The 25,020-nt window shown below is 46.0% G+C and overlaps 1 protein-coding gene across 4 annotated transcripts in view; it reads left to right on the forward strand.

Annotated features, from left to right (window-relative positions):
- Nucleotides 1-25,020, forward strand: part of CNOT7 (CCR4-NOT transcription complex subunit 7) — an 834,016-nt gene that overhangs the window by 655,653 nt on the left and 153,343 nt on the right. The window lies entirely within an intron of this gene.

The raw sequence follows: 25,020 nt of genomic DNA on the forward strand, positions 1-25,020 counted from the left end.
GTCCCAACTGAGGGGGGTAGCTAGAGTAGTATGGATGTGCTGATTTTTGGATCGATGGTCCTCATACCATTTTTTAATTACATTTTACCGCTCTCTTATTCTGCCACGTGGAACGATCTAGCGGCAAATACCACAAGTTCTTTGTACGCTTATGTTGCATCTGCTTTATTCAACACTCGAGATTGTTTCATGCCTGCCAGTAGGATTATGAAAAAATCAATCTGAGTTGCACGTGTGTCTGCTTTTGCCAAGTGTCACCAGTTTACTCTGCATCTTTCACCTCCCAATCATTTTCTCTGCTCTTTTAGGACCAGATGCTTTCCAGCTGTTTGCTGTTCGCATCTAAATTGTTTTAATTTTTCATATGTCCATGGCTAAGAGTGGTATTCACCTACTCTGACCAGGGCAGGTCTGAAGGCCTGCCAGACCTGTACTCGCCATTATTCAGTCAATCATCCCCACAAGCTGCCTTTGGAGAACCTAGGCCCAGATTACACATTGCCTCTTTGCATTTTTTGTGATGCATTTTCGTTTGTCTTCTTGTGACAATGTCCCTTGTTCTTGAGAGAGGGGTCCAGGTGGGGAGAGTCTTTGTACCATTCGAACAATACTGGTCCAGGTGGGTATTGCTATGACCTTTGAGAAACATTCACCAAAAACGTCCTCACAAAATGCTTTCCAAGGTTCCCTTTAGGGCCCATCAAATCCCATAAAATGACTAGGAGTGGGTACCAATAGGACCATATCATAGGTACACACCCAGGAGTTAAAGCATGTTTGGGATCGGGAAGGATCTTCTGCCCTTCTGATTTTGGTCACTGATGGGACCCTCACCAAGAGAAAGAAAAGATCCAATAAACTCACTTTTTTTAAAGTTTCTTTCTCTGAGAAGCATAGGCTGTATGCCAACCTCTTTTTCGGAGTAAAGAACTCAAACCCTTGTCATGTTTTCTGTAGCACATTCTCCAAGAAGTGTTGACAGATGGAAAGGAAGCAATCAACCAAGTTTGTTTTTCTCAGCACCTTTCCCACCAACCAAGGCACATACTAACAGCACGCTCGCTCTAGCCGATTAGAAAGTACTTGCTAATCAGCTTTAGCTTTTCCAGAAGCAGGCAGACCTATCATGGACATCGGACTCCTCTCACCAGTGCTGAAATATCTGCGTTGGCTTCCATTAAACGCAGAATCTCTTTGACGGACATGTGCATCATACATAGTAGTTTGAAACACCAGCCCTAGATACTTATCGAAACTAGTTGATCTATACATTGCTACATATAATAACAAATCAACAAAACAGATTTGCAGTAGCAAATCCAAAGTAATGGGATGCGAAAGTTGACTACCCTGAAGCTGTGGCACCGTCTCCCAGAGAATTAGAAAGCTTAAAAAGACAACCAGAAGTTCTGCAAGGCCCTCAAAACTGTTTACCCAGGCCTTCAAATATGTACTCTTGCTTCTTCAACTTATTACGCACTGGGGGGTGCTGTTGAGCTTCGAGCCAGTATGGCGGACCTCTCAAACTCTGTGCAAAGTGGGACCTGATCAGCAAAGCTGTCTGTATCTGGCAAACCTGCAAGTTGATACCTTTTCAGCAACTATGAAGTCGCTGAGCACCAATTGTCCTTATGTCAACTCGCCCTCTGCTTGAACACTGAAGATACTGGCGCACCCTTCTGAGGCCTATACGCTTGGCTACACCAATTCTCCCATGAATGGGTGAGCTGCGGAGGGCAGGGTTCTGTTCATCAGGCGCTCTTGCAGGAGCCCGTGATCCGACTACTGTGTTACGGAATGAGGGATGCCCGGGGGATGGACAACACTATTAAAGTACGCAAGGTGATAACGTATGATAACAGAAGAGGGGCTAAGATACTATTCCTTCAGGACACATATGGTGGGTACAACAGGCAGAGCAATTTGCTAAGGGGTGGGGGAGAAGCAAATGGTATACCTCGTATTCCATGATGCTGGTGCACCGTTTTCTGCAATTTGTATACCTTGACAATGTGGTTGATGTGTGTGGACAGTATGTTGGTGTGAGGTCCTCCTGGTAAACGTTTATGGCCCCAAATGTAGATGACCCTGAGTTTTATGAAGGGATATTTGGCCTCTGCTCCAAGTACCCAATGGCCTCAATGATATATGGAGGTGACCTGAACACCATACTGTGCACAAAATTAGATTGAATCTCTGACACACCTAGAGATCTTACTAAAGCTGTGGCAACCGTAAGGGTGCATATGTCAGACTTGGACCAAATGGACGCTTGGAGGGCGACGCATACGGCCGAGAGGAGTTGCATGTATTATTCGACAGTGCACGATGTGTTTAGTATCCGGATCACTAATGATTGATGAAGGAATGTAAAATTATCCGATCATTCTCTCATATTAGTATTGCATTTGAGGGTGGGAGGTTGGAGACGTGCACCGTGGCCCTTTTAAGCCTGTAGCGCTGAGGGATCCGGTGTTTCATACCAATTTGCGAGACCAAATTGCATTGTATTTCGACACAAATGTGGGATTGGTGGAGTCCGCTGCTATGCTGTGGCAAGCATTTAGGGCATATACACAGGGGGTAATTCTCAATGGAGTTTGGAGTCCTGAAGGTCATTAGGGATGAATTAAAACACTGAGATTTTTCAGCTTCAGCAGGCATACGCAGCAAATCCTACTCCCCAGATTAGGCACGACATAAAAGTGAGCTTAGATGCGTTTAGGGAGACTGCTGATAGGGAATTGAAATACTTGAATAGACCTATCATGGCAAGACGCTAGAGAAGCAGACGGACATGGCAGATTCCTATCTCGAGCCACTTACAAGGAGAAGGGAAATATGTATATACTGTGTACAGTAGATGGGGACGGCATCACGGTACACACAGACAGCAACATAAACTCAGTGTTCCACCGGTTTTACACTGCACTGTATTTGCTTAAGGGCATGACATCTGCGACCAAGGTTGGCAGTTATCTGGGTACAAATTCCGACAACCTTGCTGTCCGAAGACACTAGGCAGTCACTTGAGACCCCATTGACTCTTTGGGAAATCGAAGCTGCTATAGTGGACCTCCCTAATGGGAAAGCACCAGGGTTGGACGGCTTTAGTGCCGAATTCTATAAGGTGTTTAAGGGTGAGTTAGCCCTTCATTTATTGAATTTGTGGACTGAGGCACTTACGGCAGGAATGGTGCTGGAAGGTATGCGGGAGGCGATAATTATACTCTTCTTGAAGCCTGACAAAGGAGGTGTATTGGTGCGGATCGTATAGTCCCTGGTCTCTTATAAATACAGACTCTAAAATGTTTGCCAAAACCATTCATCAGGCAGAACAGAAAAACTGATTACCCCCCTCTGTGCCAATATTGTGATGACTGGTTAAAAAATGTCTTCAAAAGTTCTCCGCCATGAAGCATAAGTAAAACAATTATGTATATTCAAACAATTACATTTTATTTATCGCATACAATTTTTTTTTTGTTTTGTTATTTCAAACACAAGAAGTGTGGTGTAAATTAACAATGGTTAAAAAAACAATCCAGGGATAAAACAGTCCATTAAATGGGGTAGAAAACAGGAAAAGTTTGAGGTTTTCCTGTCGTCACAGTTTCAAAAGAAGGTGTCTGTTAATTGGATCGAACACCCTTTTATACATATTTTTCTATAAAGAGCTAGTCATAAATTCCTGTTTAAACAACAAAACAAGACTTTTTATTCCTGTCTTATAAGATGGTCGCCATGTTTCGGCCACGTTCTTGATGAGACACTATAGTGTCTTTTTCAGATTGTTTTACTGGCCTTCTTCAGGACATGAATATTTCTTACATCATTGCGTTAGTCTTCTATACCCCCATGATATAAGGGTGATTGCACTACAAATAACATAGAAACATAAAAACAGTGCCATAACTTTGATTCATGGCGGGACTAATTTACTCAGTATTACATGAACTTGACTGTATCATGTTGTAAAAATACACTTTTTGTCAAAACCTAGTTTTGAACAATCTTTTCACCAGGCTATACCTTTCCGCAAAAGATATGGCCATGCGGACCTTTGTATTAGTAGAAAGGTTCTAGCAGGGCTCAATTATTGCTCCCAACGGTTATCTATTTTATCATCACTATTTTAGTGGCCCAAATTCTTCACAAACCTTACATATTTGACATGGTTCTCAAAGGATTCATTAATTTCTGGATGAATTCATCATTCATGTTTTACCTTATGAAATTCTGTAATTTCAGGGCCCTTGTTTACACGGCTTACTCTTCCATGTGGCACATCACGTTGGTTCTGTGAACTGTCGGGAGAAAGGGGGGGAAGAAACACACCAACCAGAAGTCACTTAGGATCTAAAGGAAATGTTTCATGCATTTTCGAAAAACATATTCCAAAACGGAGGAGAAAGAAGTGCCGAGGGAGAATTCCCAATCTTTCTCGATTTAGTCTTTGTTGTTTCCTTTACATTATTTTTACCCAATTGATTCTTAACTTGCTATTCAATTATATATCTATTTTGCCCGTATTTATTCGTTACTGTATAAATGCCACTATATTCCACCAGTTTCAGATATGGGGCTAAAGGTCCTGCTTAATTTTCCATGGTTTCAGATGAAAAAACCTTGCGAAGTCCTTTACACAATTCTGTTCCTTCTTGCACAACTTGCTGCTGCAACAAGACCTAATAGTAGTGATTACTAAAAGCACGGAGTGCCTCAACAATCTCTTGGGTGGACAACATTTTTTCATAGCCTCCTGCTTTTGAACTATTGTTTCTAATGCCGTTCAGGATGTAGAACTATTAAAAAAGACCCCCTAGGCATAAGAATTCTTTCTAGTGAAAGGCAGCATTTTATCAAACTTAATTTTTCAAGGTGACACGACTAGATTGTTATCTCAACTGCATTCTACTTACCAAGTGATTGCTTCTATTTTAAGGAAGGGAAAGTCTGCATCTACAGGTCATCCATCCTTCGAGTATCCGCCTCTGCACAATTGCGTTTTCCAAAACAAACGCCACTGTTATAAGGAATTATTTTTTATAGTATATTTCTCACGTGACTTTTTTCATTACTAGTCACATGATCAAACCACCATCTTTGATGTCTTGAGGGCACTCAGAAAAAACAGCCATCTTGTAGTGAAAATACAAGTTTTTTTTATCTCGCAATTTTGGAGACCATTAATAATTTTTTTTATGTCCACCGCATCTTTGCTTTTATGAAGGTGCGGCAAAACATTTCCTGGGCATATTGTAGTCAGTTTCTTTCAGTAGTGTTATTTTTTATGCTTCATGTCTACCAAGATCATGTGCTGACCTGGTGTCCGTATCGGGTACACTGGATGATAATGGCCAAATGTGGGTCAAGCACTATTTTATGTTGCGTTTCTGTAAAAACAGGACCTGGTTCTAAAACCATATGGGTACCTTGCACCGCCACAAATATTTTGGAGAACATTTTGGCAGATTCTACTAATAGAGGTAAAGAAAGCCTCATTGTGTATCTAAACATTCTTAGTTTTTTTTTTTCTTTTATCTTTAAGTCCCAGCATATCAACAAAGGTTATACGAAGATTACCTTGTATTGTTGTATTTCTTCTACTTGTTCGGTGCTATGCCTTCTTATTGATGATCTGTAATACACCCATCATATCAAAATGTTCCACTCAATTGAGGAGTTTAAAACGTGTTTCATTGTATCTAGATTATATATCCAGCGTTGTTCGCTTTTCGATAACAGGAACTCTCGATTAGCACCTCTTTCAGTGGGTTTGATGACTTTGATTACAAACCATAACATATCTGTATGTTTGTGTTGATGTGAAATGAGAAACCAAAGGTTTATTCCCGACCTTATTCTTTAAACACGAGCGCTGCTCGCAGATCCTTTGTTTAATTTGACGTTTAGTCTTCCCTATATATATCAAATTACAGGGGCATTTTATGCCATATGACCTACGTTGTGGTGCAAGGAAAATTGCAACGTTTCCAGTTTTTTCCTTTTAGTTCAATAGTCTTGATGGTCCTGGTTAAAGAACACACTGCACATTGTCCACATTTTAAAGTGGCCGATGACTGGGGGGAGGTCCCATAGGGTTCCTTTTCTCAAAAGATCTTGATCTTTTTTTGGGTATGTATGTACTAACGTATCCCTGAGAATCTTTTGCCTCTTAAAGGCAAATCTCGGCAATGGAGGGTTGAAGTCGTCAGTTTTCAAAAAGTGCCAATTTTTCTTCATGATTTTTCTGAGGCCGTTGCTGATGGGGCTAAAAGTGCTCACACACAAGATTTTGTCGTCTTGTATTTTCTTAGAGGGATTTAAACATCTTTTCCTATTGGCATGTTGTGCTCTTTTGTACGAAGTGTGAATGATCCCTTTGGGGTACCCACGATCTTTCAACCGTTGCTTCAGGTTTTTGGTTTGTTGTGTGTTTTCAGCAATGTCTGTACAGTTTCTTCTAATTCATAGGCACTGTCCCACAGGTAGGCTCTGTCGTAAACTTGAAGGATGACAACTATTTTATTGCAGCAAGGTATTCCTGTCTGTGGGTTTGCGGTATAGGGTAGTGATAATATTTCTATCATGCTCGTATCTTTTATGAAAGACCGCAGGTTCTTGACAAAAGGGTGTAGAAACCAGTCTGAATATACTGGCAAAGGTTCTAAGATTGAATTACTAGCCGATATTATAGGGCGTCCTGGTGGAACAGTTTGGCTCCTATGCACTTTTGGAAGAAAATAGAAAGCTGGTATGGTAGGGTTCTTATTTATTAGAAATTGATGTTTTTGTTCAATCCAAGTTTCAGCTAAGGCATAATCCTTCAGACTTTTTATTTCTTCACATAAGCGTGCAGTTGGATCTCTGTCTAGTTTAAGTTAAGATAGAATAGATCATTTTGTAATTGGTTCATAACCTCAGTTTCATATAGTATCTTGTCCCAAAGAACAATACCTCCCCCTTTGTCAGCCGGTTTGATAACAAAGGTGTTGTTTTTATGTAGCAATGTTAAGGCAATTCTTTCTTCTTTGTCATGTTATCTCTATGGTTGTTTGTCACTTTGAGTAGATTTTTTGTTTCCCCTACTACTTTGCTTTCAAAGGCTACGATGGCTGGAGTAACCATGGAATTTATCGGTATGAAAGTTGACGGTGCTTTAAGGCCAGTGACGCTCATTTCCCTTACAGCATTCATTTTTCTCTGATAAAACCATTGCCACACGACTCTAGTCATTGATGCCACATATGGTTCATGTGGACCAGTCTGGCTTTATACCTGGGCGTCTTGCGGCACAGGAACATAGAGTTTTTACAATATTTTTACGAGTGTGCCAAAGGGATAGCCAGACAATCACTGGCGTTGGACATGCAAAAGGATTTTGATACTATGTCCATCCACATCTTCTGTTCCAGGTCCTGCTAAACTATGGGTTTGGTCCTAAATTTGTTGCATGGATATGCCTGCTGCACTCGCAGCCGTTCTCCAGAGTCTATATGAATGGTATGCATTTCTCAGATCTTGCACTGGAAGGTGGCACGAGACAGGGCTGCCCCCCTGTCACTGTTTACCTTGGTATTGAACCTCTGGCTGATCTCATTTGGGATCGGTTTGGTAATGCAGGGTTTGCATTATGGGAGATTGCGGGGGGTGGGGACTGGTGGCTGAGTTTGGCAGACATTCTGGCTTGCGCCTAAACTCTTCCAAATCTGAAATATTCCCTTTGACAGAGGCCACACGACAACCTGCGGACATCTCGGGACTGTCATGGGCTCCATCGGACTTCAGATCTCTGGGGATCAGGATAGTCCGCACAAGAACCTTGACGTGCGAATTGAACAGTGGCAGTTATTTGGCAAATTTAAAGGTTAAATTACAAAGATGGGGCCATGTCCCATTATTGCTTGCCGGGAAACTTGGTTTGGTTAAACTTTTATACTATTTCCACAACATTCCTATGCTGCTGGGGCATGCATTTTTCTCAGAACGTGTGGGCAGGGGGATCAGTACGTGTGAAGTTGACGCGACTAGCTTAGCCTAACATAAGGGTGGGCGTTTTGTTTAACTGTTTGCAGTCCTTTTCGGCTTTTACTTCCTCTTTGGGCGTTTTCTAAGGGCAAATAATAAACTGTTTGCCTCGATGCTGCACCCTTAAGTGAGAATTGCGGCTGCTGCAATATTTATTCAAATTTTCTTTTTGGAAAACACTTATGTGGATTGCACTTCAGGCAAAATAATATATCCGTCACACCAGCAAGTTCACTTTTTAAGTAATTATTTTTTGCATTAATAGCATGCAATATCCTTTTTTCCCAACATTAATTCACAAACTGATAGTTTTTTTGCCTCTCAACACGTGGTTCTTCAGGAGAGATGCTAAATAAAGAATGAATATGAAAAAGTAAGAAAAGAAATGAGTGAATTATTTTTAAAATTATTTTAATAATTTAGTAGTGGTTTGTTGGGTGAGCAACTCTGATTATATTAGCCTAATAGTTATACTCACCTAAGTTCCTTATTGAGTAAACATATCTGATTAATAATTCATCTTTCATTTTGTCTCATTTTTATTAGTAAATTTCTGTAAACAATGAGGGTAACATCAGTTTAACCTGACTCTTTGTATCATTTTTCAAACTTCATTCAAGTGCCCTCTTCAGAGCAGTCACATTTATTGTAAAGGTAGAGCTACTGTGAAGCTCTCCCCCAAAGTTCCAGGATACAAAAGTTTTAAAATGCTGTTCATACCCAAAATTATCTCAAAGAAATTAAATTGAATTACCTTTTATTTTAACTCTGTACGATTGCCTCCAGTCCGCCATAGTCCGCGCTACCTTTCAGTGCTATTTTCTATCCTTTATAAAGGCCGCGATCGCGTAACGTTGCTGCCCCAGACTTTGCATTATACTACCTGGCGGCTCAGTCACACTATGCCGCATGCTGGGTTGAGGAGCACTCCAAATTGCCTCATGTCTGATTAGAACGACTCCAGGGAGGTTCCTTCTCACTGTTACTACTGGCAGGTAACTCGTACCGTAGTATGCATGTACTGGACCGGGTGGGGGCGATATGGAATGCCTGGGTTAGATTGTACAAGATGACGAATTCACTAGCCCCTTATGATCAGAACTTAGCTCTTTGGGTGGATGAGTCGTGAAGCCTGCTGCGGACAAGTTCGAGAGTATGGAGAGGGGCTAGGATCGTAAGGATGGGGGTCCTATTTGTGGAGGGTAGGTTCATTGAGGGGGATACAGTGAAGCCTCATGGTGGAGATGCGCCACGCCAGAAACTTCAGTATTTATGCACCAGATCAGCAGTAGCGGCACACTGATGGAAGTGGTCTTCTGAACCTGACTCACATGTGTGCTTAAAGTACATATTGTCACAAGGTGGGGCCAGGAAAACCATTTCGAGACTGTATAAATTAGCATATACAATGACATTGTAACAGCCCAGACATCATTACAAAGTGGGAAACTGATCTAGGGGTGACGATCCCAGAAGCACTGTGGTAACCAAAATTTCATTTGATTAAGGGGGTGTCTTTGAACTTGAAGCATCGTCTTTAACATTTTAAGATTATAAATAGGCTACACTACACACCGGCAAAATTTTCAGAATTCTGCTCCCTAAGTATGCCCTCTGTATGTCCTTGCACCCTACCACCCCTCCGCTGCCCCCTGTATGTCCTTATACCCCCACCCCTCTGCTGCCCCCTGTATCTCGCGCACAGCCCCCCCACCCCTCTGCTGCCCCCCTGTATGTCTCCACATCCCCCACCCCTTTGCTGCCCCCTGTATGTCCTTACACCCCACCACCCCTCTGCTGCCTCCTGTATGCCCCTTCACCCTGTTAGTCGCCTTGCCACCCCTCCCTCCCCACCCCAGTAAGTGCCTGTAGTTGCCAGCCATACCTGAGATTTGCTCCATGTCATTACCCATTGATGGAAACCTATGTACTAGTTTGCACTTGCCACCGTCCAATAAAGGACTGGCCCCATGCTATTCTATGTTGACACCAACAATGCAACTATGTGTAGCTTACTGCCTCGGTATCCTGTGCCAGGCACTACGCATTTACCCATGGACTTTGACAACGCATATATTTGATGCTGCCACCTTGCAACTTTTGGTTGGTACCTGTATATGCATACTTACTTCTGACCATGCAACTGTAGTTGCCGCCATGCAACATGTGGCTGGCACAATGCTCTTGCCTACCAATGTTGACCTTTCAACTTTATGTAGCTGCCGCTGTGTGAGATGTGGCTGGCACCATATACTTGCTTACCAATCTATGTAACTACTGTTATGCACTTATTGGAATCTTATGAAACAACATGTATGCATGCCTCCCAATGCACTTTTGTAACTAAGTAAGCCGCCTTAACAGCGCCACAATGCCCGAGGGCAGTTGGCACTTTACCAATTCAAATAAATAAGTACTAGAGCGTGTCCCAGATGTAACACTGCAGGGCCTAATCTGCTGCATATGCTATGGGACTGCCCCCAGCTGATGAAAATCGGGGACACCTTAGATGACATATTGCAACAGAGATTACACCTATCGCACGTGCATTTTATATTGGGATATACTGAAAAGATGGGTAAAAAGCAGGTTGTTAAATGTACTTATTACTTGCTAAGAGATGCATTCTACAGCGTTGGACGTGGAAGAATCCCCCAAAGTGGTCAGACTGGCTCCATGAGGTGATATGGGCGATTTCCACGGAAGAACTATATAGATCTATGATGCCTAGTACGCACTGTCCCAAAGACATACGGCAATAACTCCAACTCTGCTAACAATTGTCTTGAATGCAAGTAAGTGTCTCTCATGGATGGTGCTATGACCTTTTCTTTCTTGCTCCGACATTTGTATGTATGGTTGTGATGCAACAAGTATACCTAACAGTTATGGACTTTGAATATCCACACACTATATAGTACTGTGTATTTGTTATTCTGTCTCTCCTATGAGGTGTGTACACAAGTGCATAATGAAGAAAGTTTAAAAAAAACTTGTCATGCACTCAACTCAACAGGTGCAAGAGGTTCCCTCCAGAGTCGCTGATTTTATTGGAGCTCTACTGTTAATCTAATGTTTTCTTTCATCCCACAGAATCCTCATGTGACATCCCATGCCCAGCGTAGCTGTTCTCCGGGAAGTTTTTCTGCCGTGTTCGTTACTTAGGAACACGCTCGTTGAGCTATTTTTTTCTAAACTAAACCAGGCATACTACATTTAAGGCCTCCGGCTTGCTGCCAGCAGATGTCATTGTTTGATCCGCACCAGATGTGTCTAAACTGCTTGTGTTGGGACCATGACACCCAGCATTGCCAGTCCATGCACCCGAAGGCCCTCCGGTAAAGGACGGTGAAGATGTACACATTTGTCCACAAGGCGAAAGGTGAAGGTTGCATGGCTCGGAACAACACCCCGAAGAAAAAGCGACTGCGCAAGGAAAAGCCGCAGCATCGGAAGAGGTCCTGCTCTGTCCTCACACTGACATTAATCTTCCCCTTCAGCGAGTCCTTGGAGAGTCTGGCCGTCCAACCCAATCCTCCATGCCAGAGGAATGGGAACTTTGCCATGTTCGACAAGGTGCCAGCGGCTTTGTCCTCTACGTCTGTGGCACAGACCGCACCGTCTGCTTCAGTCTTGTTGCCAGCACTGGTGTCGTGTCTGGCAACAGCGCAGACCTGTGTCGTGGACAGCGTGGCTCCACAGGAGTACATCCCACTTCATAGGGACGCTTTTATGTCAGATTTATGACCTCTATGAAGGAGAGGGTGATCTGGTCCCATTTGGGTTTGTACCCATGGGCTTACGGAGGGGAGGTATTTCTGTGAAGAATTCTATGTGGAAGGTGAGATGTGCTGTGCCTGGCAGGGGAAACCACAAGATGTCAGTGGCCTTAACACTTCCTCAGAGATGGACATTTTGCCGGCTCCCACCCCAGGAAAGCCTCAAGCCGCCTTCCAGCGTTTGATGGCTAAGGTGGCCAGTACTCTGGGGCCCATCTTCTCCATCCAGGACCAAGCTTCAGTGCAAACTTAGTAATTTTCTGGACAATGCCCTCAAGAGAGAGATGCTGCGGCTCTTCAATGTGGCTGTGGAGGCCCCCGTATTGGCGGTGTATGAAAAACCTGCCTCTGTTCCAGCAGGAATCTGGCGAGGAAACTGTTCCACTCCGTCGGACCCGGCTTTTCCTTCCTCCCATGCTTTGCCTAAAAGCTTGGTGGTTAAGGCTGCAACATCTAGCCTGAAAACTTCCACTATCCCGTCCCTGCCACCGGACAGGAGATTAAGAGGTTTGACGCATGGGGCAAGAAGGTGTTTGCGTCGGGCAGTGTTGCCCTGTGGGCCGTGAATGCCTCTTGCGCCATGGTCAAGTTCTTCTTTGGCCTTTGGACCGTGGTAGACAATGGGATTAGTACATCACGGAGGGAGAGATGAGGGATAGTTTTCTGTCCTTTGTCTTTTTATGTCAAGGAGGCAGCATGCCGAATGCTACCATCAGGACCGGACATGGCATACTGTGGGCGGGTCCACGGCCACTCACGGCTAAGGACGTATGGGTTTGCAGCCGACACCCAACCACGTTGTTGGACATGCCTTTTGACAGCCAAATCCTTTTTGGACCCAAAACCCTCCAGATGGTTCAGTCATTTAAGGCAACTGCTACGTCCTTGGGGCTAGCGGTGAAAGAGCCTTGTGCTAGTCTCTGGGCAGGGTGGTTGCCCATTTCCCACCTTTTCCCAGAGGGACTGTGGTTAGTTCCCCAAGAATAGGGCATGCACTTCCCAAGTGGTAGATGAAAGGGTTCCCTGCAGGGTGGCGTTGCAGCGGCTGCTGTCCCCACCCAAGGGCACCAAACCTCAGACAGGCTTGCTACTCGTTCCTGGTAAAGGGGGTGGGGACTTTCTTCACCCTAGAATGGTTGGAGACCACGTCCAACGCTTTGGCCTTACAGGTCACTCTGTCTGAGTTTTCAAACCCAAATAGCGAAAGGTATTCCCATCAGAACAGCCAATACCACAGGAGTGTTTTACTTAAACAGGTGTAACACACTTCTATAACTCAAGAGTGGTGCAGCAAATATGGCATAGGTGCATACCATGAGGGATACATATGCAGAAAATAGATACCTGGGTGGGGGAGGAGGGGGCTTGGCCAGGCAGCAACATATGAAGACGTGCCTGCTGTAGACTGTCTTGCAACACCCAAAGATCCCCAATGCCTATTCTGGAATACATGTTCACAGTTTACCCCTTCCAGACTGTATATTGGCTAAAGCCTACCCTGCTCCTTTTCTAGATCCTGTGGACCCGAGGTGCACTGAGGCCCATTTGCTTGGCACAGTGGCTGTCCTTTTGACTGACAAAATGGTGGTGTCAGCCTTCCTGCATGAAGGTTAGCAGCTGATGAAGAGCCCTTCTGGGCTCGTAGTGGCCTGCGCTGCCTCCCCAGCTGGAACGATGGAAAGAGCCCTGGTGTTGCACTGAGCTTCGGCCAGTCCGGACCCTCATGAAGATCCAGATGACTCCCGGGGACCCAAACTCGCTGGTGGGGATATCGCAGCGGACCGCGGTGGGGAGACCACGTGCTGGCATCATAAAAGGCTGTACAGGGGAGTGCCTGAGGAGGCCTTTTTGTCCCCCGTTATCACCTGGTGCACCCTGCTTGAAGGTGAGCATTGTGGGCTGGAGAGTTTCCCGGTTGCCGAAGCCTTGAGATAGTGCTGCGCTCTCCTACACTGCCAGTGGGGCACCAGGATCAAAGGAGAGCATGCAGACTGGAGTGGCTGTTCTCAATGACTTTCACCAGTTAGGGAGCCGCAGCCCGGTGTGCTGGAGAGCCTGCAGGGGCTCATCTGGAGAGACTGAGCGGGGCCCTTGGCATCTATTGGAACTCTGAATGGAGACTTATGGAAAATACCCCTTTTTCCTTGCATTTGTATATATTGGCTTAGAAGCACTTGTGGTGTCTCAGAGGTTTCCCATTAGCCTGTGTGGCTCTCCTCCTTGCATATTACGGACCTGGGCCTTGTGATATGTGATTTGTAACTCGCCTATACACAAGTGTTTTGAGGTGTCTAACACTGGGTCTAAGCAGGCTTCTGCCCTGGAGTACCCCTATCTACCTCACTGAGCCTCTGGGTGGGTCTGTGGGCCCCCTGCCATCTCTGACCCTTGCCTGACATCCCAGATCCCCCACGGGCTCCTCGAAATGCAGGACCAACCTGTTACCACCTACCTCTCCCCTGTTCTTGCATGCTGGCTGGAATGTGGAGAGGGGAGGTTTGGGAGCCTCTGAAGTGGATGCGGAGTTGAAAGGAGGTGGTGTTTTGCTTCGTGAGATCTGGTAGTGGCCCGTGCTGCGTGCCAGCTAGCTGGACTATAGTGATCTGGTTCTCCTTCCTCGGTGTACATTTTGATGACCATGCAGAGACTGCCGCAGTGCGGCCTCATCAGTGATGGCCAAGGCTCGAGCGAAGGCCAAAGCGGGGGACATCAAGACTCCTGACCATGCAGTATGGCAAGGGGAAGCAGATGCAGGCGGTCAGGACAGAGCTCCACACCCCCGAAATCCCCCCCAGTCCCCTGTAGTGTGCCCTTGGAACCCTCTTTCACGAAGCGGGACATCCTGGAAATGTTCTCTTTGAGGCAAGATGTCATGACTGAAATTAATCCACCAAGGAGGCAGTGACCATCAATAGCCGAGTTTAACGCACTCCTTTCTGATCTGGATTCCTGAGTCGGGGATATGGAAGCTACGGCATGTGACCAAGCCCCCCACCATGCAGAGCTGGCCAGTAGAGTGGTGGGAATAGAAGAGCAGCTGGAACTAATCTGGGCCAAACAAGAGAACCTAGAAAATTAATAACACAGGAACAATATCTGGCTCCGTGGGGTCCTGCATCACATACCTGACCAGGAGTTGGCTAACTATGTCCGAACTCTATTGGACCTCCCGGAGACGGCTGCAGATCGAACGCACAGTGTAGTTTCCTCTGCCCTGCAGCGTCGCAATCTGGTCCCCGATGTACTTTCAAGGGTACATTATTATCAGCAGAAGGGGCTATCATAGCAGCAGCCCGATAAAAAAGCTGGTGGAATTCCGTTGTGTGTGTGGGGGGGGGGGGAGCCCTTGTTGTTTAAAGATCTCCTACTATAGCCAACAGGAGGAAGCTGCAGCTGGTGTCATTGTGGCTGCAGTCATGGCAGATCTGCTATAGTTGTGGGGATCCCTTGTAAGCTGTTATTTGAATACCAAAACCTGCACTATGCAATCATCTCAGACGAGGTGTTGGACCTAATGGAAGCCCAGTCAAAGCCTTGGGAGAAGGGCGGCAGAACTGATTCGGCAGATGGCACGGGATCTGCGGTTCAGGATAAATCCAGGAAGCCCAGGGGGATACGCGATGTGGGGAAGAAATCATTTGGGTTGGACATTGAGCCCCTGCCTGCTGACCCGAACTGAAATGTCTGAGCTGGCCATTTGATCGCCACTTTATCTCTAGAATTGTTAGAGCCTCCATTGTCTGGGTCTGTGAGTATGGTTTGCTTGTTAAAAGATGTTATGCAAAGGTTTCTTCTAAATGCAGTTTGAAAAGGGGAGAGAGGAACACAAATTTGGCTGCCCAAGGTGATTGGCGACCTTTTGTTCCTTACTTGGGAGTTTCAAAATGATCTTGTTATGAATCAAATTTTTACTTTTGTAGGATGGGGTTACGTTTTTCCTTTAACCACATAGCAGAGTTCTCTTGCTCCGCTGGGGTTGGGGGGTGGGTAGCTTGTCAATATCTTTCCAACAGGTGCCTTTGGTTTATAGGGCAAACCCGAAGGAACACATGATGGCAACAACTTAACCTGTGTTACCCTAAATGTGCAGGGAGCAAATTCTCAGGTAAAATGCAGGGCCCTATTGCATAGATTAGCTGCCCTTGACGCCATACTAGTTTTTCTCCAGGAGACTCGCCTGTAGATGAGGCCCACCTCGTCAATAAAGCATACCCCAAAGCATACTTTGCCTCTAGAGGCTTTAAAAAGCGTAGAGTCGCCATCATGGTTCATAAGGGCACACCCCTGAAGGTGCTGAGTTTTGAGGGACGGGGTTGGGAGATATCTACTAATCATGTCAGTGGTGTAGGGATGTAAAATTACATTAGCCTCCCTATATGGCCCTAATGACAAACAGGAGGGGTTCATGGCATTGTTCCCAAAGGTACTGGCGAGTTTTATGGAGAGCGAACTCCTCAATCGAGGGGACTTTAACATGTGGTAGATCCGACAGTAGACCAATCATTAGCCCCCGCTCCTAATGATAACCTTCTTATCCATGACAACGCTTTTAAGAGAGCACTCACTAATGGAGGCATGGCGGTTCTGCCACCCGAGGGAAAGGGAATACACTTTCTACTTGGCGGTGCACAAAGGTTTCTCTAGGTTAGACCTGTTCCTCATCTCTAATACACTCATCCCTGCAATGGTTGAGATAGACATACACCGGAAGGCCCTCTCGAACCACGCCCCCCCTCCCCCCCCTTTAAGCTCACTCTCGCCCTGGCACTACCACCTTCTCAGAGCAAATCTCACTGGAGGATCAATGACTTCCTTCTAAGTGATGTGGCAGTGAAAGCCCATATAGCGGAAGCAATCTCTATTTCAGAGAGAATGATACTGGCCTTCTTGATTTTGGAACGGTTTGGTACATGGGAAAAGCGGTGATCCGAGGAGCTGAGCAGTCGGTAGCTTGGGGGTGGATGTAAAAACTAATTCAATCTCATTTAGAAGACTAGGTCCGTCAAAGAGAGCAGGAACATGCTCGAAGGTGCTCTCGCTGCTCCCTTTTCGCGATCTCCTGGTGACCAAGCAGGCCTTGGAATCTCATCTCATGGGGAAGGCGGCTCACTCCATCCTGTTAACTAATATACTATTAAACTAAAGGAAACAAGGCCAACAAAATATTGGTTGCAAAACTAAAAAAGATGGCCACGTGCAATTACATTGGGGCCCTGAAAGATGGGTTTGGGAGGCCGGGTGGTTATGGAGCCTTCGAAACTGGGCATAATGGAGGAGTTATGTTCAGTGTCAGCAGCGCACCATGGGAATCATGCTCTTGTACGTAACTGTCGCCCATTCTCTGTTGCCCCGAGTCCCATTTGGGACATAATGGCACAAGAAATAGCCCAGATAATTAGGGCCCTCCCGACAGTGAAAGACCCGGGCCCGGATGGGATTTCCAATAAATGTGACACCGGCTGCCCTGGTCTCACACCTTACCAAGCTTTTCAATTTATTTTTAATCTCCGGCAATGTCACCGACTATGGCGGAATCACCCACCACCTCATACTTAAGCCAAGAAAGACCCAGAGATCTGCTCCTCCTACCATCCCATAGCTCTCCTAAACACTGAAGCCAGGCTGTACAGTAAGATACTTTCTTCCCACTTAAGTGAAGTTCTCTCGCTCATAATTTAAAGCTATCAGACCGGGTTTATTAAAAACTGGGGAACCTATGATAACATTAGGACGGTTGTGAACCCGATGGCCCTGGCCCCCCCTCACCCCCCAGAGGGACTGTCCCCGCTTTCACTGCACGTACATTGTGCCTTCAACAGCATGTTCTGGGACTATTTGAAATTTGTTGTTGCCTGCTTACGGTTTTGGCATGAAGTTTTCCAAGCTAGTCATGGCGGATTCTTAAGTCCCAGCCACGCGTGTCGAGGTGAATGCCCAATGGTCTCCGTTGCTTCCATTAGACAGGCGGACTAGACGGGGCTGCCTCCTGTCCCCATAGTGTTTGCACTGGTGATGGAGCCACTAGCTCAGAGGACTCGACTTCATCTCGATATAGCAGGGATAATGTGGAGTGTCTGCTCAGAAGGTGGCACTGCATGCCGACATCTTGTTCTTCCCCAAAGACCAACTGACTTCCTTACCAGCAATGGGTCAATTCGCCTTGGTATCAGGGTTTACAATTAATCACGAGAAATCTATAGGGCTTTCTATCAAAGAGCCTCCAGACGTGGTGAACTGCCTGAGGGAATCCTTCCCTTTCCACTGGGCTGACAGGGAATTCACATACTTGGGTGTTCACATCACGCCGCAATACAATTCCCTCTTAGCCAACATTTCAATATTGTGGAAGGGGCCAAAGAGATGCTACAGAGGTGGGACATGCAGGAGATCTCATGGCTTGGTCAGGTAAATGCAGTTAAGATGTCCCTACTCTCAAATCTCTGTTGTTTCCCAGCCCTCCCAATTTGTAGCCCAGAGAGCAACCTACTCGATATGCAAAAAGTGGTGGTGCAATTTATTTGGCACTGCAAACCCCCTAGAATTTCGCGTGAAATTTTCACTCGTCCAAGGGCATGGGCGGCTTGGGGATCCCATCTATCCAGAGGTATTTCCAGGCGGTCCAGATCTCCCCAATACTAGATTGGGCTCTAGAAGACAGGGCTCCGAAATGAACAGTAATAGAGCAAACCTGTGCACCCTGCTTTTATCCGACCTTCCTTTCCGAGGAAGCCAGATGCCAGCATCAAAAACCTCTCATATCCTCTTGCATCACATTACAACAATGGCATAAGTATGCGCCCAGAAAGGGCTTCGGGCGGGGTTGGGGGCCGGGTCTGCTTTCCCTGGTGTTTGGTAATCCAGCGTTCTCGCTGGGTCTGGATAACAAGGCGTTCGCACACTGGGAGTCGCAGGGCACTTTAATACTAAGGGACTTGTGTAATGATTACGCACCACTTAATTTACGGAATCTAAAGAACAATTTCAACTGGTTGAAACTGAACGGATTCGCTATGCCTAAATATGGCACTGGGTCTCCCACAGCACAGTTAGACGGGATGTTGGCCCTCGATAGCGGTCGAGCTCGAAGCTTTGGAAGGGCAAGAATCAGGCATGGTCTCCACCTGTAATCACTCATCAGAGAACACCTTCCCTGGGGAACAGCTCCCTTACGTGGCACGGTGGGAGAGGGATTTGAACATGGATATCGCTGAGGAATCATGTTCGAGGATTTGGGCTAGGGTTCAAAGTTCCCGATGCACTGCTATTAAGGACGGTGCCCTGCAGATCTGCTTGAGGTAGTACAAGACCCCACAAGCACTATTCATTCAGAGTACTCTGACTAATGTGGGCATGGCTGTGGGCAATTGGGGGTCTTAGCACATGTGGTGGCACTGCCCGATCATGCAAACGTATTGCCAGAAGATCTGCTCTAGAATCAGACATTACGGGCTGTTTGCTTTTCTTGTGCGCTCTGACACTATTAGAGGATTCTCCAGAGGATGGCACTCTCCCGTTTCCGGTCCCCAGATTGGAGCTGATATCTACTGATGGCTGTAAGGATAATTAATTTTCAATGTTCAACTGATGTTGCATTATTTACATGACTGTCCATCGAGATTTCAATATAAATATAACTTTGGAAAAAAGAAAATATATAGCTGCTTGGTGAACACACTAGGCAGACGAGAATAACGGAGTTAAACACAGAATCCTTCAAACAGAGCTTCCATTGGTGAGGAATGCCAGCTATACATCTGTTCATCACAAATACAAACCCAAAATGCCAAAACCTTCCCGTCCCATACCCACCAACTGGGTCAGTAGGAAATGTATTATGGCGAACATCAGGTGTGGCTTTCATATGTTTTTCCCCTCTATGCCACAGGTAAACAGGGCTGTTCACAAACAAGAAAGCAAGACTCTAACCCCATTGGGTGCCAAATTGGTGTGGTTCCCACACCTACTCTTCAGATGACTGTGCAAATACCAATACACGACATGGTAACACAATTCCAGCAGATAACCCATCCATAACAAGGAACAATTTTGCAGCTTGGCTCCTGAAGTCATAATTTGGACATTACAACTCAAGATGTCCTGAGGGAGATATGTACATCAAATATTCACATCTGCTATTTTAGTAAATGAACATGATTTGTGCTCTGATAAAACAAACATACCATCAATCCCATAGAATACACACCGGTTATTGCAGTGACTTACCTATAATACCTTTTGGATTCAGAATTGCTGTTTAACTGAACTTCAGCATACACTACTTCAAAGAACACAGTTGACTAGTTATAAAATTCTTTATAGATGGGGTAAACCTTCCCGTCACAAAACCACCACCTACGTGGGATTGTAATGTGGTACTGCAGAGATTAATGCTTCCACCATTGCAAAAAACTAGATTCAACCATCTCGCATACAAAGGTTTCTAGTAGTGACTATTCACAAGGTGTTATTTCTCTCCATGGGGGCAGTTCTTTTCCATGAGGCTAGTAAAGTGTGGCTGCTAGGGGTGGTTTAATACAGGAGGACCTCTGTGGGTAAGGACGATAACCTTGGGTACAGCCCATTAAATGTCACTCCCCGACTTTCCTTAGCCTTCCCTAATGTACAGAGCCACTACATTGACATCAAACCTATGTATTATTGTAACATACAGCCTAAAAGAAAGTACTAGGAAAAACACCGGAGACATACACATCATTGACTGTGATAACACTGGTATAAGGCGGTTCCAAGGAGGCATGAGGATTAAATCTGTAATAAAGGACTTGTGCAATCCGCGTGGGAGGAACTGGATACAATATATGAAAAGGAACAAAGAACTGAAGTGTTAAGCCCAGCCACAGAGCTGAACGCAGCCGTAACAAAAAGCACATTGGTGGCAGGCACAGCAGTATCCAGTCCTGTTGGGGAAAGCAGTCGGTGTTTGAAATCTCCAGCGCGCGAGATTCAACCACTGACCGACAGCTAGGGAAAAGCAGAGAGTGGCAAGAGAACGCTGAACAAGTTCTCTGCCCGCCAAGTTGAGGCAGACCAAAGCCAGGAAGAGACCACGAGTGCAGAGGAGAGAAGCTCACAGAGTTGGAAAGTGTGCCTGGTCGCAGGAAATGTACCATAGCCCCGTAAAAGATATGGGGAGGTACACGAGAACTGGAGGGGACCCAGTGGGTTGACAGAGGCTTTTCCGCAGCCCAGTATTAGCAAGGACGGTAATAGGCATAAGCATAGAATGGCCTGGTGCTCCAAGAGTGAGAAAGCTAGCCTTCCTCGGCTCAGTGTTCACGAGGAAACCACTGGCCACCAGAGAAGGTTTGGGACCCCAACAGTTGGAAAGAACTTTGCCACGAAATACCAGGGAAAGGGAGGCATTCCCCCTGGCCGTATTGTGAACTGAACCAACTAACGCCAAGAGACTGGAGCCCTTCTCCTGGTACAGGCTTACGACTTGTGTTGAAGACTCCAGGGCAAGGGCGTAATTCCCCCTGGCCTTTTGGTGAACACTATCAAGTAATGCAAAACAAAAGAATTGATGTCTGGAATTCATCCTAACTGCTTGCATTCCTCTGGGCAATCTTCCAGACCATCGTTCTTCGACTGCCAAGCCATTACAAAAGAGGAAAGACGATATGCAAATCAGGCTTGGTCCCACCCCAAAAGGGGCAGTCCAGCCACAACTTCTTGGTCACATACCTTCTGCACGAGAGACCAGCATCCCCAACATTTACTTAGTGGGTGTTTTATAATGCACCTGTATAGCAAAATATTTCAAAGCGATTCAAGACCAAGGGAGGGTGAGGTACAGGGAAGAAAAAACAGCGTTCCCACTAGGTCTTGAGACATTCAGAGCGTGCAAGTGCAGTAACAGAAATGTGGAGGGGAAGCGAAAGTTGGGGATGAACAGGGAAGACAAACTATAGCGTTCCTACTAGGTGGTTAGACAATTTGGAGCGTGCAAGTGCAGTAACAGAAAGAGGGGAGTGGGGGGGGGAGTGCAGGACGGGGAGGAAGGAGTAATGTTCAGGAGGTATGGAAGAGAGTACGAAAGTGCAACTGAACAGGTTCTAACACGTCAAAAGGCTGGAAATGAATGACAATGGAGTGTGCCCAATTTGGGAAAGCTTCACCCTATGGTGAGGGGGGCTACAACAAGTATGCAGGAACAAATGGGTAAAATGCCAAATTTGACTGCCTCCCCTAAGGTGATGTGGGGGGGCTACTTCAAATATGGCCAACGAATAGGTTACGTACAAAGTACAGCGCAGGGCTGGGAAGCCTCGCCTCATAGTCATAGATTCTACAACAATGGACAGGTGCAATGGATAGTACAGCGCAGGGCATAGAGACCATCCAGTGGTGGCAGGTGGGTTGAGTACAAAATGCAGCGCAGGGCTGCGAATGACAATCCAGTGGTCACAGGTAGTTCAATACAAAGTACTGTCCAGGGCTGCAAATGTCAATCCATTGGTTATGGCAAGTAAGGTAAAATGCAGCAAATACAGGGAGGTAATCGGCAGTATCATTGTAAGTGCCCAGATTGGAAAGGCTCACCATGTGGTGTGTGGGGCTGGGATGCCGGAGAATAGGTGAAAGGGAAGATAAAGTGGGAACACAAACCAGCAGAGCCTTACTAGGTGGTGCAGGGGGGCTGGGTTGATGACGAAACTTGTACACGAGGGACAGAAAGATGCTTCATGGTAAGACTTTAGTGATAGGGCAGGAGAAGTGGATGGACAGCAGGGACAAGACAAAGGCTAGCATGGAGCAGGAGGTGGGGAGGGCAGGTTCAATGGTGTACCACCAAGCACTAGTGAGAACAATGTTTTTGTTGTGCCTCATCAATGAAGAGTAGCTTGGGTCTCTAGGCCCAGCAGCCGTGGGACCCACCTCTGGGCATATCCATCCCACTCGGGGTGGCTTATGCAAAACAAAAGAAATGATGGTTGGAAGGTTGAGGTTTATTCTAAACCTTCCAGCTATCATCGTTTTTAATTTTGCTCTACCAAGTAATACCCAGGAGAAAGGGAAGTATTCTCTTGGTCCTGGGCTGAGAGTTGTACTGGAGACATCAGGGGAAGGGAATCATTCCCCCTAGTTTTATTGTAAATCTACACCCGGGGAATGGAGCTATGTGAAATTGCATAAAGACTGGGTGAAATCTATAAGCCAGTGGAAGGGAGTCGTTCCCCCAGGCTTTTGTTGTACGAGAACGTTCTTTGGATACTGTTCAAGACACCAGGAGAAGGGAGCCATTCTCTGAAGAAGGAACTTTGTTAATTTATCCTTTATAGTGAAGGCTTGCACCCAAAAGCACTTAATATCCAATAGACCAAAATAAAGGACACACCAAGCTAGGGAATGAGACCAAGCGATAAATTGCAAAGATAAGCAAATTTTATATAAGATAAAGTTTGCAAGCAAAGAACTCTGCTACCCGAGAGCGTTCTGCCAAACAATAAACCGGAAGCAGATTATGAACCCATTTGGCATTGTTGACACAATGATGTACAATAAAAAGATCTGTCAACTGGTTGGCCTTCATGGCGCAGCCTGCTCTATAGGTGACACCAGGCTGCAATTGGCTACTGCTTCCTAGTCGATAGGGTGGCACGTGGGTCAGCTGGGCTCATCTCTGCGGTGAAGGTCAGGGCGAACGTGATACATTTCTAACTAGTCTAAACTAAACAACATGGACTGGCATAGAGAGGATAATGGCGAGCATAAGTCATTACATGAATGGGGGCACTTAGAAAGTACAGGCAGATATATTGGTACTGGGTCCATCTCCCAGGTGCCTTATCTGTGTGGTTTGATCTGTTATTTATTCGCCCTGATGCCTCATGTTACGAACATACATATAGACATGTTAGCTTTGGGAAGAATATATTGCTACTCAGGATTAAGTATATGGTGGGTGTTCTGGGGTGGTCGGTGAGAGGGGTCCTGGATGTATTAAATCAAAAGGAGAGTGGAGGGTAGGGGGCGAGTGGACCACGGCCTGGCAAGGAGCGGGTGGAGAGAGCATGGACAGGTCAGCAGAGCTGGATGGACAGAAGGTCTGGAGCTTACTCCGGTCTTACACTTTGCAGTGAGCACATTCTGAGAGAAAACAATACTAAACAATTGCCACAGTAAATGGCTGGTCATCCGTGAGAGCAGGGCTCGCGCAGAGCTGACAGGGGGCTTGGGCTGTCTGTAGTGCTGGAGAAGGGAGAGCTGGTGTTTGAGGGATAAATGTTGGGCCTAGTGGAAGATGGCGTCTGGTATGGCACAAAATGGAGTTTCTAAGCTTGCACATTTGTTATACTATTTAAATGATGGCTAATGTATTGTGTGGAATGCGTGCTCTGGGGTGGGGGCGTCCCCCCCCCTCCTTGGCCTATATGTGATCTAGCCACTGCAGGAATGGCGGGGGGATGATGTCACCTCTCCCCCAACATTTGCCCCTTTCGTTACTCCTTAAGTAAAGAATACCCTCCCCGGTACATCTACGTTCTTCTGCATTTCTTACTGCCTCCTCCCAGGCGGAAGGACCTTTTGGGCAACCATGCTCTACACACAATTCTTAAGCTTTCCCCACGGCGTGCATATTCTTCTGGAGTACATGTTGTGTAAATACATCCCCCATCCCTGTCTAGGTCAACCCATATCTCTTTGTAATTCTCGAGATCCTGGGGCTGCTTAATGGTAGTGTGGTAGAGATTGTCTACTACATCTCCTGTGTTATATATTGCCACCATGCAGTATTTGGGCTAATCACTCTTCCCCCGTTTGCACTTGTGCTTTCCTACTATCATGAGGCACCTTGTTATTAATATTCTCCAGCATTGGATCTTTCATGGATTCACATGCTTGGAATATTCCCCGTCGTCAGGCTGGGAATCCCCGGTACATTATATAGACCCTTTCCCGTAGGAAAACTTTTTCGACGCTTATGCGTCCTATCCACCTCGTTTTGTATCATGCGTGCCCGCGCCGTCAGGGCGTCATGATATAAATACAGGCCCCGCCCCCGCGCTCCCTCAGATTTCAACCGTCTTTCAAAGTAGTGGGATCCTCGTGTTTTACTACTAGTGAAAACTAGGTTGTTTTGTCTGTTTCGCTTCGGCGAAGTTCAAATTCTGGAGAATTATGTCTGGAAAAGCGTTATTTCGCCCGTGTGCAACTTGTGGCCTCAAAAAGGTTTATGAAGGAGATG

Source organism: Ambystoma mexicanum, chromosome 6q, assembly GCF_040938575.1.
Source record: "Ambystoma mexicanum isolate Mex_15411 chromosome 6q, UKY_AmexF1_1, whole genome shotgun sequence".
Lineage (NCBI taxonomy): Eukaryota > Metazoa > Chordata > Amphibia > Caudata > Ambystomatidae > Ambystoma > Ambystoma mexicanum.